This window comes from Rhyacophila brunnea, unplaced genomic scaffold (genome assembly GCF_057557595.1).
Source record: "Rhyacophila brunnea isolate RB1 unplaced genomic scaffold, BYU_Rbru_1.0 scaffold_185, whole genome shotgun sequence".
In the NCBI taxonomy this organism is placed as follows: domain Eukaryota; kingdom Metazoa; phylum Arthropoda; class Insecta; order Trichoptera; family Rhyacophilidae; genus Rhyacophila; species Rhyacophila brunnea.
In genome coordinates this window covers 240,101-258,514 of record NW_028232843.1, presented here as the reverse complement: position 1 = coordinate 258,514, position 18,414 = coordinate 240,101, and the positions used below count along the sequence as shown (strand labels likewise).

The 18,414-nt window shown below is 33.4% G+C and overlaps 1 pseudogene across 1 annotated transcript; it reads left to right on the top strand.

The window, feature by feature from the left end:
* Positions 1-4,516: 4,516 nt before the first annotated feature.
* On the top strand, positions 4,517-16,389 carry LOC147073055 (uncharacterized; annotated as a pseudogene). Its single transcript, XR_015070496.1, has 4 exons — positions 4,517-4,728; positions 5,004-5,159; positions 8,868-10,239; positions 15,666-16,389. The product of XR_015070496.1 is annotated as an uncharacterized LOC147073055 (transcript).
* The last annotated feature ends 2,025 nt before the right edge of the window (positions 16,390-18,414 follow it).

The window sequence follows — 18,414 nt, the reverse complement described above, 5'->3', positions numbered from 1 at the left end:
GGCCTATGGTACTCGGTGATGTAAATTGGTACCTACATAACCTACGTTTTTACTTCGAATTTTGGAGTCCCGAACATACTTCAATTTAAATCTAGTACAATCTTAAAAAGCTTGACATAATCATAATTACTATTGATACTTATATCATTTTATAAAACGCGTTTCCTATCAGAAACAGTGATTTTTCAGAACTTTAACTCCATCGTGTACAATATAATTGTAATGTCATTTAACACTTTCTATAAACCTACTCAATATATCACAATTACAGTTATTTTTAGGTACTAAAAAACTACTAAAATCTGAAATAAGCACACTGGTGTTCGTATGAAATTTAACAAGAAATAAAAATGTATAAGATAGCTTATTTATAAAATAGAAATAGTTCCAGGTTTAATATTTATTCAGAGTTCACAGAGATTAATTAAAAATAAAGGAGAATACTTCAAACGGTACCTTTACTAAAATAGATTAACAAGATAAGACTTATAGATAACCACAATTTACATTAGAAACGAATCTTGATAGTGTAAAGTGCTTAGTTTCAAAATTGAGGGCCCGTATGATCAAAATGGTCAGACCTAATCAGACTAAGCTGACTGGCCGTAAGACTGGGATAAAAATTACGGTATAAACATACAGTTAAATCCCAATCCGTCTATATAGCGCTTGGAGAATTTTCTTCCTTAAGAACAATTGCGGTAACCATATAAATTTTAATGCCATGTAGATATCGATGTTTCGAATATAAAAAAAAATGTTTAAAAGTTGTGTTAATAGTGAACCTGTAAATAAACGTACCTGGTCTACTGGGCTGTATTGTCGATTGGAGGAGCCGGGTTGAGGATTCTCATTAATGATTTGGCGAATTGCATCGTCAACAAATTCTTGTTTGATGATGACACCCTCATTATCATTCTCTGACCTTGTATTTATCAGGCTGTCTTCACACTCCTGAAAATAACAACATGATTAATAATATTATGTAACAGTATCACCATTATGATCAGCCAGAGTCAACCCATTTCTGGATAAGACCTGCCACAGCTGCATCCTCTGCTTTCAGTGACCACCAATGTACGACTGCATTTGGCAAGTGAATGTGTACTCACCGAAAGACATTCCAGCTAACTGCAGCACATCGCGTACTTTAATCTTCCTTTTGTAAACATATCGCACATTGAGATCTATAGGGTCGTAACTGCAAATAACATGATATTGTGTAATTTGAGTTTGAATGTAAAATAATTAACTATAATTTAATTAATTGCAGTAGGCTGCAAAAAATTGAACATGTTAGAATAATTTTGTGTACTTTACCCTACTGTAGTTCTTTAATATAAAAATATTTTTTTAAAAATTATATTGTGGATTTTTGCAGTTGCGGCCATATAGTTTGAGAATTGACGAACAAACTTGCATATGCGGCTTCATGGTTTTAATAGAAAAAAACCAAATGCTCCTTTTTCATATAAAATTTTATTAAAATTAGTATTTTATATAAAAAATCTTTTATTATAGAAATAAAAAATCAATAAAAATAATATAAAACATAGAGAAATAAAAGAAAACAATAAAAATAACTTAATGATCAGTAAAAGTCGAAATATATTTTATTTCAATGTCGGACAATTTAAAAAAAAATGTGTGTACTTATGTACGCACGTTAGAAGTTATACTTCTTTCGCGTAACAAAACAAAACTTGTGATAACCTAGATTCTTCGACTAGCTCTTAATTATCTTGTTATCACGTAAGAAAATGGGCCGCCTATTGAAGCGCCGTTAGTTTATTTCTATATATTTTAACTTATATTACAAAATTATGTAATTATTTATCGTTTTTTTATTTTTAAAGTACCAACTGTCACTCTGACGTTTAATAGTTATTTTAGGTAATTAATTGCTGTTCGGTTATTAGGAATACAGCGGAAAACACATTTTGAAAATACCCGATTTGGGTTAGTTTAGGTTAGATTAGATTGATAACCGAACAGTACCCATTAATTTGTTACAAAAAGTTTTGAAAATAGAATTGGTCTATTCTCACTCCATTTCACGTAGATATTGCTTCCGTTTAGGGTATTTTATGGCTGCAAGTCAAAGACATCTGCAAGTAGTTTTTTATTACCTACCTAAATAGGGCTCACGGGCGATTAATTATATTTGCAAATAATTACATTAATTATTGCTTTACATTCGAATGATTGTGATGTATAAATCACCATATTTAAATATACTTACGTGATTTAACAAAAGATTTATATACCTACTCAATACTGTCTCAAAATATCTGTTTTAGCAATCGCCAATAACTCGAATCTACTCCGCAATCAATAAATGAAACAAGTTTGACTGAATTATATTATAATAGTTCCTTATGAAGTTTCAAAGATGCATTGCAAATTAAAACCTTCAATATAAGACGGCATCAAGGGAAGAAAACGGCACATATACCTACGTACAATTGAACGTACCTGATGTATTGGCCTGTAATCTGAATATGAACAACCCGGTTGAGGGTATTCATCATCATATAATGGGTGTGGTATATCTTCAATGATCTCGCGCTTGATGACAGCTGGTTGACTATCAGATATTTTATCAGAGAGTTCCGCTATAAGGTTCTGAAAGAAGCATTATTACATTTTGTAAACACAGTAAAACTAGTTGCAGTTCAAGAAACGTCCATACAACGATGTACTTATAATAATTAACATGAATTAGTAGATAACCTAACTTATATCAATCATATGTATCATAGATGTCAAATTGTATAAACATATTGTAATTTTTTGAAACAAAGTTTAATATCACCTTATGTCCCTAAATAGTATGTAAAAAATCCACAGTTTACAATATTAAACTAATCATTTTTCTTGTCAATCTAATGTAATTGTTAAATAATTTAGTTTCCAAAAACTAACCTCGAAACTGCAACTTGAAACGTCCGCATTCTCTTGCGTTACATGAAAGCAAGGGTCCGGGTTATTTAGATGGATAGTCAGCGTGTCAAACAAAGGCTTGCTTTCTATATCGGAGGGTTCTCCATCACATTCTTGCTTTAGATCCATGTTAAGTGTAAATACGGCAGGAACAACGTGACAAACAGGATACATTCAGGGTAATTTTAGAAAAGTGTTGCCACAATACAGAAAAGTGTTTTCCGTCGATACTAATTTTTATAATAAATACATTAACACTTGACACGGGTGACACACTTCAATAATAATTATATATATATGTTTTGTTGTCAAAATAAATGGAGCGAAAATGATGATCAGCATTTCCTCAAGCATAACGAGACCAGCGCATTTCGTATTTCAAATGGCAAAAAGGCACATCTGCATTTTTTCTATTTTCAAGTTTTCTTTTACAGACGTTGTGAAAGACAATATTAATCTTAGACGCGGCATAAGAACATATCTGTCAATGCAATACAAACTAAATGCCACCCGTATTTTGAGCCAGGTACACGGACATTGGGTGGGATTTGCACCATGCACGGATAGACAAGGCAAAGTCAAAAGACATGGCCTTTGACAATGTCTTGCAGTTATAGGCACTTACTAGGTACTTGATCCTAAATGGATAGGCAATAAAGTGTCCCAACTTTATTGTATTATTTGATTTATTATATAGGTAGGTTAAAAAATAACAGTGCATGTATTGAGATATCCGGGATCCTGTGGCTAGCTCTGGATGTTGGTAGGGCCCGGGATTCACAAAAATTAAATTTATATCTTTATTAAACACGTGGCTTTATTTTTTCAACGTTTATTTCACAAAGAAACTTATGTTTAACAGTATTCAAATTAATCTTTTATTGTTACGTTCCTAATGTTAATTATATCGCTTATATTCTAATTATAAATTATCTGAATAGGTTTTTTGTTAAGTTTTCAGCGCGGGAATTTACGAACTCAATACCACGTCCTCCCGCGACTATGTAGGTACCAATTTTTTCTATTGTACTCTTTTTACATAAAATAGTGATGCCATCTTTTCTTTTTACATACCTACTCCTGAATATTAAGTTTCTTTGGCTTTCGTTTATTTTATTCGGCACAATCACATTCTTCCCTGACATAGGTAGGTACTATTATTATAATTAGATAAACAATGATTCTTAAGTGCTAAGTACATGTTGAACATTTTGACAGTTAATCAAGGAATTTCGGACGTACGTACGCCCATTTTTGACTAGGAGGTCAGGTGACATGGTTACACCTAATAATTACGTAGGTAATTAAGACTATCAAGAGAGATCCAATAGTCATGGGTGTAACAGTATATCTACCTACGCTGTTAGTGTGTATTTGCCATTGGTGAATACGCGTAGTGCTTGAAAATATCGAAAGGCAATACCCGAGTGGAAAAAAACTACCTGCTCAAATAGAATAGTACAAAACTTAAATCCAATAAAACACAGTTTATTGTTTGATCGCTTTTACGGAATAGATGTCTCTGAATTTCGGCCATTGATAATAAATAATTACGTATTCTGGCAACACTTCTCTAAAATTAATGTACCTTGGATGGATCCTGTTTGTCACGTTCTTCCTGACATATTTACCATTAAAATGGACGTAAAGCGAGAATGTGATGGAGAACAGTCTGATACAGAAGGCAAGCCTTTGTTTGATACGCAGACTAGCCTCCCAATTAGCCCGGAAGTTCGCACTCATATAAAGCAGGAGTATGCCGACGTTTCAAGTTGCAATTTCGAGGTTAGTTTTTGGAAACTGATTTCTTTTACAATCACTCTGTATTGTGACTAACAACGATTAATATATTATTATAATATGTTGCTTTTTTATAAACTCCGTAGAGACATACAATGATATTAAACGTTGATTTAAAAAATAACTCGATTATACATTTTGACAGCTACGATACATTTGTGATTTAGGTTAGGGCAGGTTATCTTCTAATTAATTTTGTCTATAATTAGTCATTGAAAGTGAAAGTGGCTTTACTGTGTTAACCATAATGTTTCTTTCAGTATCTTTTAGCGGACCTCTCTAATATAAAACCTGAGACGGATGATCAACTATCCGTCATCAAGCGCGAGATTATTGAAGATGTAATAGACCCATTATGTGATGTTGAAGATCCTAAACCGGGTTGTTCTTATTCAGAATACAGGCCAATACATCAGGTTTGTTCAATTGTATAATGTGTTCTTTTCTTCCCTCGGTGCTGTCATATATCGAAGGTTGGAATTAGCAATACATGTTTTAATCTTAGAGCCGTTTCACACGCGACACCATTGTCTCGAGACGCTGCATGAATGAGACGGAGCAACAAGTATGTGGCGTTCATATATATGTAGAGAAAACGATCATGCGGAACCAATCCGTTGACATCTTCCTAATTAATGAGGGTGACGTGTTTAGATTTATTTAAAAAAAAAAATAAGAATACCCGCTCTTATGCGCCGGCTAGACGGCAGCGACTTGCCTGCGCGGTTTTCCCTGTGAAAAAAAACGGAACACTCTCGCATGGCTACACGGAACAAGTAAAACTGCGCAAACCTCATTAGGTTACGACAGAAGTCGTCGTCGTGTAAACACTGTTTTTCGGAATCGCAGCAATGTCATCAAGTGACGATTTGTTTTTGTCACAAGCGTTTTTCTTTTGTTTATTGGTTAATAAAAGAGAAATAAATCCTCCAGATCCAAGTGAACCAAACAATGTCTTTTGAGTAGAAACATACACTCGCATATAAATCAGCATTTTTTGCTTAAATATAATATATATACTAGTGGCGAAGGGTGGAGGTACGCTGTTAAGATCCGCCATAAATGGTGCACACTAAACTTTGTCAGTCACACGTGTTTGTTTTCATTGAAATAAGACTCCACTTTACAGATGGTGTTGGTTAGTTTTTAAAATTCAATTAAACCTTACGAAACCAAGCCATAATTGATAATAGTCATAATATGAATATTTTATAGATATAATATTTTTTTTATCTATTGTGATTTTGTTTAGGCAGAGTTTAATGAATTTAAAAAACGTACCAACAATAATATGTGGAATATTATGAATTCTTAATCCAACGAAAACAAATAAGTATGAATGAGAAAAGACCGTACCCTTCGACGAACTGATCGTGGCTTGAAAACTCGGTTGCGCAGTTAAAATATCAAGCAAATAGAATTTTACGCAGGCCGCACTTTTTGGTTTGCGCAGTGTACAGTTTTTGCAATGTGCAGTACGCAAACCGGTTTGCGCAGCAACACCGTAGTGAAGCATGAGCGTGTGGCCGGCCTTTTTGGACCGCATAAAATGTCCCAAGAATTTTTTTAAAGGGCTGTATTGACTTTGTCAAGGGCCACTTTCATAATATTTTACCTGACAATGGAGGACGGGTATCTTTCCGGAAGCATGGAAGATGTCGAAGGTTACTCCAATTCATAAGGGTGGTACGGAGTCATCAGTGAAAAACTATAGGCCGGTAGCCATTCTCTATGCACCAGCAAAAGTTCTTGAGATGGTCATGCACAGCATGATTTCTCCGAGGATTGAGTCATTTCATTGCTGACTCAAGTATTAATCTTTAGATGGCGCTGGTCATCTATAATGAATGAGCAGCATGAATTAAGAGCAGGCCGTTAAATGATTTCTCTCGTTATTCGGGAGTTATTTTAGGAATCGTCAACAATACGTATCGTAAACCCTCTATCAGTCACAGACGCTTAAAACATTTTCTGGTGTGCCTCAGGGCTCAAAGTTGGGGCCATTGCTGTACACGTTTTTTTTATAAATGACATAGCATTCGTAATTCAAAATGCTATGTTTATGTTGTTTGCTGATGACTTGAAACTCTTCATGAAAGTTGTCACCTTGGACGATTTTCGTCAACTCCAACTTGATATAGATAATATATTAGATTGGAGATGGTTTACTAAAGCCTCGCGAGTATTGTTATTCCAGTATTTGATGCATGGCAGAGTTTTTTCAGAAATATCATCTGTAAGGGATCTTGGCATTATTTTTGACAATAAACTTACGTTTAGTGGTCATATGGATACCATTTGTGAAAAGGCGCTAAAACTGTTCTTTGTCTTGCGTACTTCCTGGGTCTTTTCCGATGTTATGGTACTAAAAATTCTCTATAGTAGAAGCAGACTTGAGAGTGGGTCTATCGTTTGGGCCGCGCATCAGTTGTCCGTACAGCCTTATGGTGGAGAGGGTCTAGAAGAAAAATTTTAGACTACTTTACTTTCGGCTGTATGGATATTATCCGTAAGTCTATCCGACTGACTTTCTCTTAGGAATGCTTTCATACTGTAACTTAAAATTTAGAAGGGTTCTTTAATTAGCTACATATTTTTTCTGACATATACGCAGCGTAAATGAAAACTCTGCCATTCTTGACGGTGTTAGCTTGTGTGTCTCTGATGATTATCTTCGGAGTCGAGGGCATCCGTTGTTTGTTCTCCCAAGTTTCAGAACTAACCCGTCTTTAGTAATGCCAATTGAGACGGCAATAATCATGTGTAATGATATCGCTTCGGATATTGATATATTCCACTTACGTGTGAGTGAATTTTGGTGGACGTTGTAATATCAATTTTTAAGATAGTGTCTATCGATAGTTCACTCTGTGTGCTTCCATCTACTTTTATATTTTTGTTATTTTATTTCTTTTTTTATTACTCATTATATTTTTAACTCACATTGTTCTGTATTTTCATTTGTAACACTTATTTTATGTCAATCATGAACGTTTTAAATTTAAAATTTGTTATGTTTTTTATATGTAAAATAAATAAATTTGAATTTTTATTAATTGTGCAGTGTTTAGACTATTCAGAGAGAAACACCAGTGTCCAGATACTAGTGTCTCGCGTGAAACGGCTCTTACTTCTTAATGAAGTCATTTTAAAATACGTGCGAGAACTCGTTTTATTTATGGGCTGTGGAGTTGTAATACATGTTATTAGAATAGGTTCGTTCAATTTTTTATAAAGGTTGTTTTTTTAGCCCGATAGAACTTTAAATAAATGAATTGTAAAAATATAACATTAGTTAATTTTGATAGTTTTTTTAAATTCGAAAGACACGTGCATGGCATTTGCATTTTTAAATGGTTTAGGGCATATTGCCACCGTATCTGTTCTCATCGAAGCATATACTGGTCACCTAATTTAGAACACTTTTTTCGTGCACTGCCAGTTGTATAACACGAATAATGTTGGCTTTCAATGCGCCAATTATTGGTTAACTATCGGCATCAGCCAGTGAATTCACAAATCTCCACAGAAAATATCGCATGACTTAAGAAATCAAATAACAGGTCCTTTTATGGAACAAACTTATCCCCTAAGTTTTATATTCGATGAGTGCTGTTGTGGTATGGCATATTTCGTCCGGATTCTTGTCATTATATTTTCAAAAATATTATTGATTAATGTTCCACAACGCAATCTTCAGCCTAATTTTGAAAAAATATTGTCCGGTAATGCAATCAAGGGACTTTTAAGGATCGGTCTCAAGCCATATGCAGCATATTTCCTTACTAACAAACCCGTTAAGCTACAATGAGCTAAATCACTAAAGAGCAATTTTGCTAGAAAATGCAATTATAGGTTGCGCGAATCGACAATATTTTTTATAGGTAGATTTGGTAAATTTGTCAACATGATTCTATTCGTGTTGCTTTGCTAGACTAAACCAATCATTAATGTCATAAGGTCAACGGGTGTCACACATCACACAACGATTTGACAGTTAACTCTTTTGTAAGTTCTATCTTAGCAAAAAAAAAGACCTAGCATTTACAACTGTTAAAACAAAAATTATTTTTATTTGCTTTAATATTGTTGAATTAAATATACCAACCCTATTCTTTTTGTAGATATCTTCCCAGCAATGTTTCACATATAATCTATTGGAAGTCGTTAGAAAAGATACGCCTGACAATAACCTGACTAATAACAAGATAACAGATTCAACAAATAAAATGGAAAATATGATACAATATTCAGAGATAACTACAGATGTACTAAACGTAAAACAGGAAGTTTCGAAATTATACTTGCCAAAGGTGGTTCGAATTGTGTTGAAAAGAGTTACATATTTTCCACGTAACTTTATTTGCAATAATTGCTATGGAGTGTTTGAATCTGTAAATCATCTAAATAGTCACTACATTTCATGCACGAAGTCTCAGCATCAATGCGATGTGTGTTTTAAAAAGTTCAACGCAAATAGTAAACTGAAAAGACATAAAATTATGCATACTGGTGAAAAACCACATCAATGCGATGTTTGTTTAAAGAATTTCCAGCGCATTGATCATCTCAAAAAACATAAAATCAAGCATTTTGGTAAACAACCACATCAGTGTGATGTGTGTTTTAAATTTTTTCTGCAATTTGGTAACCTTAAAATACATAAAATGACACACACCGAGGAAAAACCATATCAATGCGATGTGTGTTTTAAAAAATTCAACGTAAATAGTAAACTAAAAAGACATAAAATTATGCACACTGGTGAAAAACCACATCAATGCGATGTATGTTTAAAGAATTTCCAGCAGATTGGTACTCTCAAAATACATAAAATGACACACACTGGTGAAAAGCCACATCAATGCGATGTTTGTTTAAAGAATTTTAGGCAAATTGGTGATCTCAAAAAACATAAAATGACACATACTGGTGAAAAACCACATCAATGTGATGTATGTTTTAAAAAATTCTCTCGAATTGCTCACCTTATAAATCATAAATTTACCCATACTGGTAATAAACCTCATCAATGCGATGTGTGCTTTAAAAATTTCAACGCGAATGAACTAAAAATACATAAAATGACACATACTGGTGAAAAACCATATCAGTGCGATATGTGTTTTAAAAAATTTGTCTCAAATAGTGATCTCAAAAAACATAAAATGACACACACTGGTGAAAAACCACATCAATGTCATGTATGTTCTAAACAATTCTCTCATATGTCTCATCTTAAAAGGCATATAATGACTCATACTGGTGAAAAACCATATCAATGCGATGTGTGTTCCAAATTTTTTTTCTCAATTAGAGATCTCAAAATACATAAAATGATACATACTGGTGAAAAACCACATCAATGTCATGTATGTTCTCAACAATTTTCTCGAATTTCTCATCTTAAAAGTCATATAATGACTCATACTGGTGAAAAACCACATCTATGCGATGTGTGCCTCAAAAAATTCTCTCGAATTTCTTATCTAAAAGGTCATATAATGACACATACTGGTGAAAAACCACACCAGTGCGATGTGTGTTCTAAAAAATTCTCTCAAATTGCTAATCTCAAAAACCATAAATTGCGATGTGTTTTAAAAAATATTGCAAATTGATTTTCATCACAAATATTCTAATAATCTTAAATACTTACTAGTTCTGGAACAGTATTAGATTTTTATTATATTCGTACTAATTGCAATACTGAAGCGTTAAGCTTGTATGTGGCAATATTTTAATTAGTATTCCTGATATATTATTAGTCACTCAATATTGTAATGATTATGGTTCTTCACCATTTTATTGGTTTTTCATTATTACTGAAAAAATAAAGCGTTTGTCCCAAACTAAACTGAACATCTTACATGTAAAAATGCTACAGCCAGATTAATAATTTGCAACTAATTATCAACATGTATGGAAGTGTGAAAGAGTGGTGGATGATTTGCTATTTGGTAGGTAAGTAGTAAAAATAAAATTTTAGACTAGTATTATGACATAATGCGGTATGCTATAAGCAAGCAGGCTTCTTTCCATTATATATAAATTTAGGTTTACGTATAAAGATATTTGCACAATTTTGTTTGAGGGTTTTTGGTATCTAGATTATAACTTATTATTAAATTAATGGAGTAGAGAATGTTCGGTTGATGTACGTTGCGCTGGGGGAGGCCTTTTTCTAGCAATAGATCGACCCAGGCTATTGATGATGACGATGATAGTAATAAAGTGTACTAAGCTAGTTTTACGATTGTTTTAATTAAAAATAATAAAATTATCAAAAAGAGAAAAACGCCATTCTGTTTTTAACCCACTTATTTATAAATACTTATGTATGACAAAGTATCTTTTGGTCCAACCACTATCTAATATTGGCGAAGAGTGGAGGAAGGCTGTTGAGATTTCACATAAATTTTGCTCACTAAAATTTGTCAGTCAACTTCATTTATTTTCATTGAAATTATAGTACAATTCGCAGATTAAGCCGGTTAATTTTTTAAATTCAATTAAACTCTCCCTCACTAAACCAACAATTTAGGTGTAGCGTATGGGCGATCCAACTAAAATAGTTCACACTTTTTCAGTCATACTTATATGTTTTTATTGAATTAAGAATACTTATTACTATGGAAGTTGTTAATTTTTTTTAAATATCTAAGCCCTGCTTATTTTTAACCATAATTATTGATAACAAATAATGTTAAATTTATGAGACATCTAAAATTATGTGAGTATGGTTTAATATCATAATTTTCAATATTTTATAGATAAACGAATATTTTTAGACTGTTATCTATTATGCATAATTTAAAACACCATCTACACGTAGTTATATTAGTTCAATGAACATAAATACGTGATCTTTTTATGTCGGACCTTAACAGCATATCTCCACTCTTTTCCACTGCTATGTAATTATGATTACCCGAAACTATAGTGCTGACGATGCGAAAGAAAGTTTTTGATGTTAAACAAATTTTCCATTCTGAAGAACTCTCATTTCCTATGATGGTAAAAACAATTGTATCTATCTTAAGGTAATTCTAATGTGTGCCTTTTTCTGAGGTTTTTGGGAGTGATTGTGATAAAATTGCTATACACTTAAAAAAATAAACCAAGTTGAATTTATCTGTATTATCTTTATAATACAAATGTTTTTCATCAATGAGTTCGCGTTAGTGGCGAAATGTAGATTTAATAATACTGTTATATTGACTAGTCACATTCTGGATTTGGTTTATACCTGTAATATGAAAACCTATATTTATCCTTCTTTTAGCTTTTACCACCATTTCGGTACCCTGATCTTCAATGCTACGTACATCCACCGAAGTCAATGAGTATATCAAGCGAACTGATTTTGGGCCCCTGTGGTTGTTAAGTGCCCGATTGGGGCATGGCCACTGAATATCGACATTTCGCAGCCTGATTTCCAGGTTGTTCTATGTCACTTTCAGTAAAATTCTCAGAAGAACAATGTTTTAAAGTTCACATTGAAATAATTGCACAACCAACACACATATAAATATATTAAAAACTATGTTCTGCATATAAAAGAATAGGTAACTTATTTTCGACATTATCGACAAATCGAATTTTGTATTTTGATTAATAGATTAAACAGAATTCTGGAAATAGGACAAAATGGCATTCAAAATTCATTTTGCTTCATCAACAAATTGTTTTAGCCCATTCCCATTTTTATCTGCATTGCGACTTCTATCATATTACAACCTACTCTTGTCTGCTTTCGTATCCATTTGTTTAATTTGTGATTTTATTTTATGCCCAACATGCACATTCCATTCCTCGTTGCGCTAATCTTATTTTTTTTTAAATATCTGTCTACCATGTTTAACCCGCTTAGATGAACACTGGGAACACACATTAGTAGCAAATATTACGCATTTTTACGAAAATATTACACATGGGCTTGAATGCAATGTATGCCAGTCTGGCAATCTCGTTATAATGGCCGCGAGAAGTGATATTATCAGCGTTGACATCATTCATATTGTCTTGTAGTATGTTGTTTCAGCAGATTTAGAAATTGCTACAAGGGTGTCAATTGATTTGTCAATTTGAATTAAGTAGGAACATTGCAAACTAAAATAAGACATTTTTTTCAACCATGTCCGATCCTAATAGGATCATATTATGGGCCTCCACAGATTATAGTTTGAGGTTTGTATTCACAGATTTTGTTTTTACTAGGAATAGATGTCGGCCAATTGCTCAACCTATTAGGTCCATACTCCTACTCATTGACAAATTGACAAAAATATATACTTGCCAGACCCAGGTTTCGAACCTGGGATCCACGATGCTATAAGCCAGGGGTTCTTAACCGTGTGCCAGAGTAATTTTCGTGTGTTTCCGGCAAAGTATTATTAATCTGACTATAAAAAGTACCCTCTTTTAAAAAAAGAAGCTTACAAAATTAAATCCAGTTTTAGCTCCACATATTAGTGCGAATCTTTGGTTACTGATAACAGCCTTGATCATGATTGGGATTATCATCTTACATTCCTGACTTCAAAAAGTCAGTGAGTGAAATGCAATGTCAAAGATCGCACTAATACCCTGTGCTATTTTGAATATTTTTATTTTACTCTTTATTGTATTTTTTATATATCACTGTATGTGTGTTTTAAGCTTCTTTTGTAAATGCCCTCAGACATTTAAATGTAAATAAATCTATAATCTACCAATATAATAAATGTACAAAACACGTAATACCTACTTATTTTTTTCCCCACTATTATCCCAAATCTCACATGCGCCCGCTACCGTAAAAAGTTTGAGAACACATGCTATAAGCGAACGCTTGTCGCGCGACTATCATGGCCATCAAAATATTTTTCTACAATAATATTTAGGGATCGTCCCCGTGTGTGAAAATGTTAATAGACGTCTTTTTTTTGTTATACGGTTATACGTTTGAGATACGCGCGCCACTCAACGCTCCGCCAAACGCGCCTACGCTGGACGGGGCCTTATTCATTTTGTTATTGCAAAATAGATTTAGTAATATAAGTTTGATACAATGAAGTGTAGGATTATTCAGAATACAAGCTACGTAAACAGTTACTTATTGTGTGATAACACATTTGGAAGTAATAAACCATTTATTTTATTCAATGAATAATATACAAGATTCGAGAATGTAACATTCTATATATTGAACATACATAACTTGAAAACATCCAGATAATTACGCAATTCAATGAGCATTTCATGTGGGACCTACTAGTTTAAATTATTGCAATTATGTATAAGGCTCGTAGCTTAATTCGTTAAAGCATATTGGTGGCTACACGGATTCAATTCCCGTCGAGTATCGTATTTTCTTCAAATGTGATTTTTTCGAGAGGGTATTTATATATTTGAGGTGTTTCCACGTTATGTTTAATATTTGGAAGTGATAATATGTTCATATGCTATATTATTAATAATTATTGTTCCATGTAGTTTTGGTGAACCCACACAACAAACTGACTACTGTTGAAGAATCTTTAAAAATAAGGGATGTATCTCTAAATTCATAAATTTAACTTTACACTACAAATGCTGATATATCTTGGCACAAAATATGTTATTTATCGACTCTATTCAAGTTTTGGATCAATACAAACAAGCAAAGAATAAAACATCTGGTAGGACGTGCCTACCAGAAAAAATTAAATTGTATTTATTTCAACTTTTAATAGTATGGGGTCGGGTAATGAGTTAATTTAAAGGCAACAATCGGCCAATCGAATATAATACATAAACATTCTTTCTGACTACGTTTTATAAAAAGACTACGTTTTATATAAACTACATAAACATCTCTCCCATCTATCTCTCTTCCACATGGCCATTCTAATTATAAATATATATATCGTCGGTCCCAATTAAAAAAGTCAGATCTGAATTTTGGTCATTTTCGGATTATTACGTAAAAGTTATTTAAACACTTTAAACATTTATACCACAATCACAGTTTTTTTTGTTTGTTTGAAAAATTCCGAGATACTCAAGTTAAAAATGAACGATCTACCGACAGTGTCCGAATAACAATGTCGGTTCTTACCAACCGACATTGTTGGCTGGGCGCGGGTGAGCAAGATGCGTCGGTTCTGACAGTTGCTGCTATGTTCACCGGACAGACGGATATTTTTATAATAGTTTAGAAAAGTTTCTATAATCTGTATTTTTATTCATCATGGCAAGAAATAGGTCACAAAGGATATTAAAGAATGCTTTAGGCTCAAAGTATAGTGACAAAATCCCGGAGAAAAAGAAAGAAATGAAAACTGAAAATTCAAATCTCAACGGTCATTCTGACAGGAAAGGTACCTAGGTTAAGTAAAATATTACTAAAATATTATTTTAAACTGGCATTCTTATAAAATTAAATTAGTGGATATTTTATAATTGTCATATTTTTACATTTACTAAAAATAGTTCACAACTAGGTGTTTCCGAGTAATAATGTCGGTTGTGGAAGATATGAATATTTTAACCTACATTTTAATAAGAACTCTGTCGGATGTGGGACATTCGACGTTTTTAATTGGACAAAATTTTATGCCTAATGTCATAAGTGGTACAACCGACTATTTTCACTGTACATTAACAATTCTGTTTTGTGTTAAGTGGTAGAACCGACAGTTTTAATGGGACTGATGTTTTAAAATTATTGTAGTACCGACAATGTTAATTGATTAAATTATTTTTTTATTAAAATGTTTAAACTAACTTTTGAGGGTTACGGGCAATATCTATAAAATGGCTAACTTACATATTATTCTTCATTATTTTGTTTAGTATATCGTTAAGAATAACTATTTTTATTTTTAAGCTAGTGAAAAATGTTTGAAGAATCTATGCCAAAATGCCGACTGAAGTGCTTTGATTTTTTTTTTCTGAAGAGCAACGCTTACACATCTTTCACAAATTTTGGTCTCTAGACGTAAAATATACCAAGAAAATTCTGAAGCGTCGTCAAACATCTGAAGTCACCAAGCATGATCGTCGAAATACATTTGTTTATTATCTGCCTATTGAGGATAAGAAAAAGAAATATTTTGTAAGACTATGTTTCTGAATACTATTTCATATGGAAAACGAACTATTATAAGCACTGCTTGGAAGAAATATGATGGAGATAATAATATTGAGCCTGATCAACGTGGTAAATACGAACATAAAAAACCGTCATAGATAACGAGATGGTGAAAAGCATATGCGATCACGTAAACTGTCTTCCTCTGGTAGAATCGCACTATATTCGAAAAGATTCTAAAAAACTCTTAACTAAGTGACTCTCAAATGTTCAATTTATATCGCGAGTGGTTTGATCTGGATAAATATTCTAACAAGGCACTAACTAAAGGGCAATACAGAGATATTGTAAATGAAAAGTTCAATATAGCATTTCACCGGCCAAAAAAAGATTGCTTTTGTCATGCATTTTCGAGCAAGACCGGTCCAACAGACGAAGACAAAAAAAGACAGGAAAAACATTCAGCCCTTAAAAAGGCAGCTGGCACACTTAAAAATGAAGATAAAAACGAGGCTTTACAGAGTAAAAGTATTGTAGTTGTTATATTTGACTTTCATAAAGTACTAACGACTCTTCATGGGGAAGTATGACGTATTTTTTATTACAAACGAAAATTACCAAGTTGAATGTTACTGTGTATAATATGACAATGAAAATCGGAACTTTTTATATGTACACGAAGGAATTGCAAAACGGGGAGCGAATGAAGTTTCTAGTAAGTGGTCTGTACAATTTTATAAAAGAACCGCATTACTTATTGGTGTAAAAGAATTTAAATTTTGGTCCGGAAATAATTGTGGTGGTCAGAATAGAAACCGCATCGTATTTACCCTTTATATGCTTGCAGCCAAGGAATTTAATGTCACCATTACTCATGGATTTATGGAAAAGGGCCACACTCAGAATGAGAGTAACAGCGTCCACCCAACCATTGAAAGAGCTAGTGATCACAAAATGTTTGTATGTTCCTGAGAAGTGGTAGGTATTGCTTAGTCCGTTTGTCAAAAGCTGAAGGTGAACCATACATAGTAAAGAAAGTCTTTACAGTGATGTACCTATACGATTTTAAATCATTACTCGCAAACAAAAATTGGACAAAAAATACTTAGTGAATTTATGTAATTGACTCGTGTAACAAAACTAAAGGTAAATGCACAACAATGCGACACGATTGAGTATAAATATGATTTAAGTAAACCTGTAAAAGCTATAGTTGTGCTAAGATGACGTGCAGCACGAAACACTTTCAGATTTTCAAGAGAATTTGATCTGAAGGAAGCTTATGATGGCTCACTTCCTGTCAGTTACTATAAGTATAAAGATTTGCAAGATATGTGTAATGCCGGCGCTCCATTGGCACGCAAGTCAGACGATTTACAGTCTTAGGACTTTTTTTTCGCGTGGAGCACCCCAGGTCTGCGGACTTTTTATTCCGCAGACCAGGCTCGTTGGATTTCAAACATGTTTGATATTTTACTCGCCGAGCCGCTGAAATTCGTACGTTCACCACGCTTTACCGTCACATTATTTATATCTATGCCGACGGACGACAGCGCCATATATTAGTCTATGAGCGCCATCATTATTTTACTGTCATTCAAAGTGTTCGGACATCGAAAACAACAATGGTAGATCTACGAGTGCATTCGAAAAGTTTCTTGGAAGATTTTATTAGTTGTTTTAAAGACAACCCGTCGTTGTGGAAGACGACAAGAATCGTGATGCCAAGTCCTTGGCGTATGCGGAACTTTTGGAAATATTAATCAAGGTGGACCCGCAGGCAACGGTCAACGATGTCAAAAAGAAAATACAGACATTGAGGTCGGGTTACAGAAAGGAGAGAAATAAAGTAAGGACATCATATCGAAGCGGAGCCGGCACAGACGCAGTATATCTACCCAAACTGTGGTACTATAAAAATTTGGAGTTCTTGAACGACCAAATGGAAGGTACGTGGGAATGCTTTAAAGCTATTTATTATACACGTGCAGATTATGAAATTGTCGTAGCTCTGAAAGTGACATCGCATTAGATTAGCTACTATTAAGCAATTAAAACATACAGCTATGAATCATTTCTAGTCACAATAAAATTACTTATTCTTTGCTGAGGTAGGTAATAAATAATAATAATATATAGGTACGAGGGAATGCTTTAAAGCTATTTATTATACACGTGCAGACTATGACATTGTCGTAGCTCTGAAAGTGACATCGCATTAGATTAGCAACTATTAAGCAATTAAAACATACAGCTATGAATCATTTCTAGTCACAATAAAATTACTTATTCTTTGCTGAGGTAGGTAAGAAATAATAATATATAGGTACGATCATGGCGGTGGAAGCGCGGCTTAAGCGTTGGCTTATTGAGTCGTGGTCGGGTCCCAGGTTCAAATCCTGGGTCTGACAAGTACACATTGAATTTCAATTTGTGTATGAGTCAGAGTATGGACCTAATATGTTGAGCAAGTGGCTGACATCCATTTCTCGTAAAAACAAAATCTGTCAATACAAACCTCCACTCCGTGGAGGTCCATATTATGATCGGACATGGTCGAAAGAAGAATAAAAGAAATGATCATGAAATCAAAAATCGCTCGAGTTAGGTTCCTT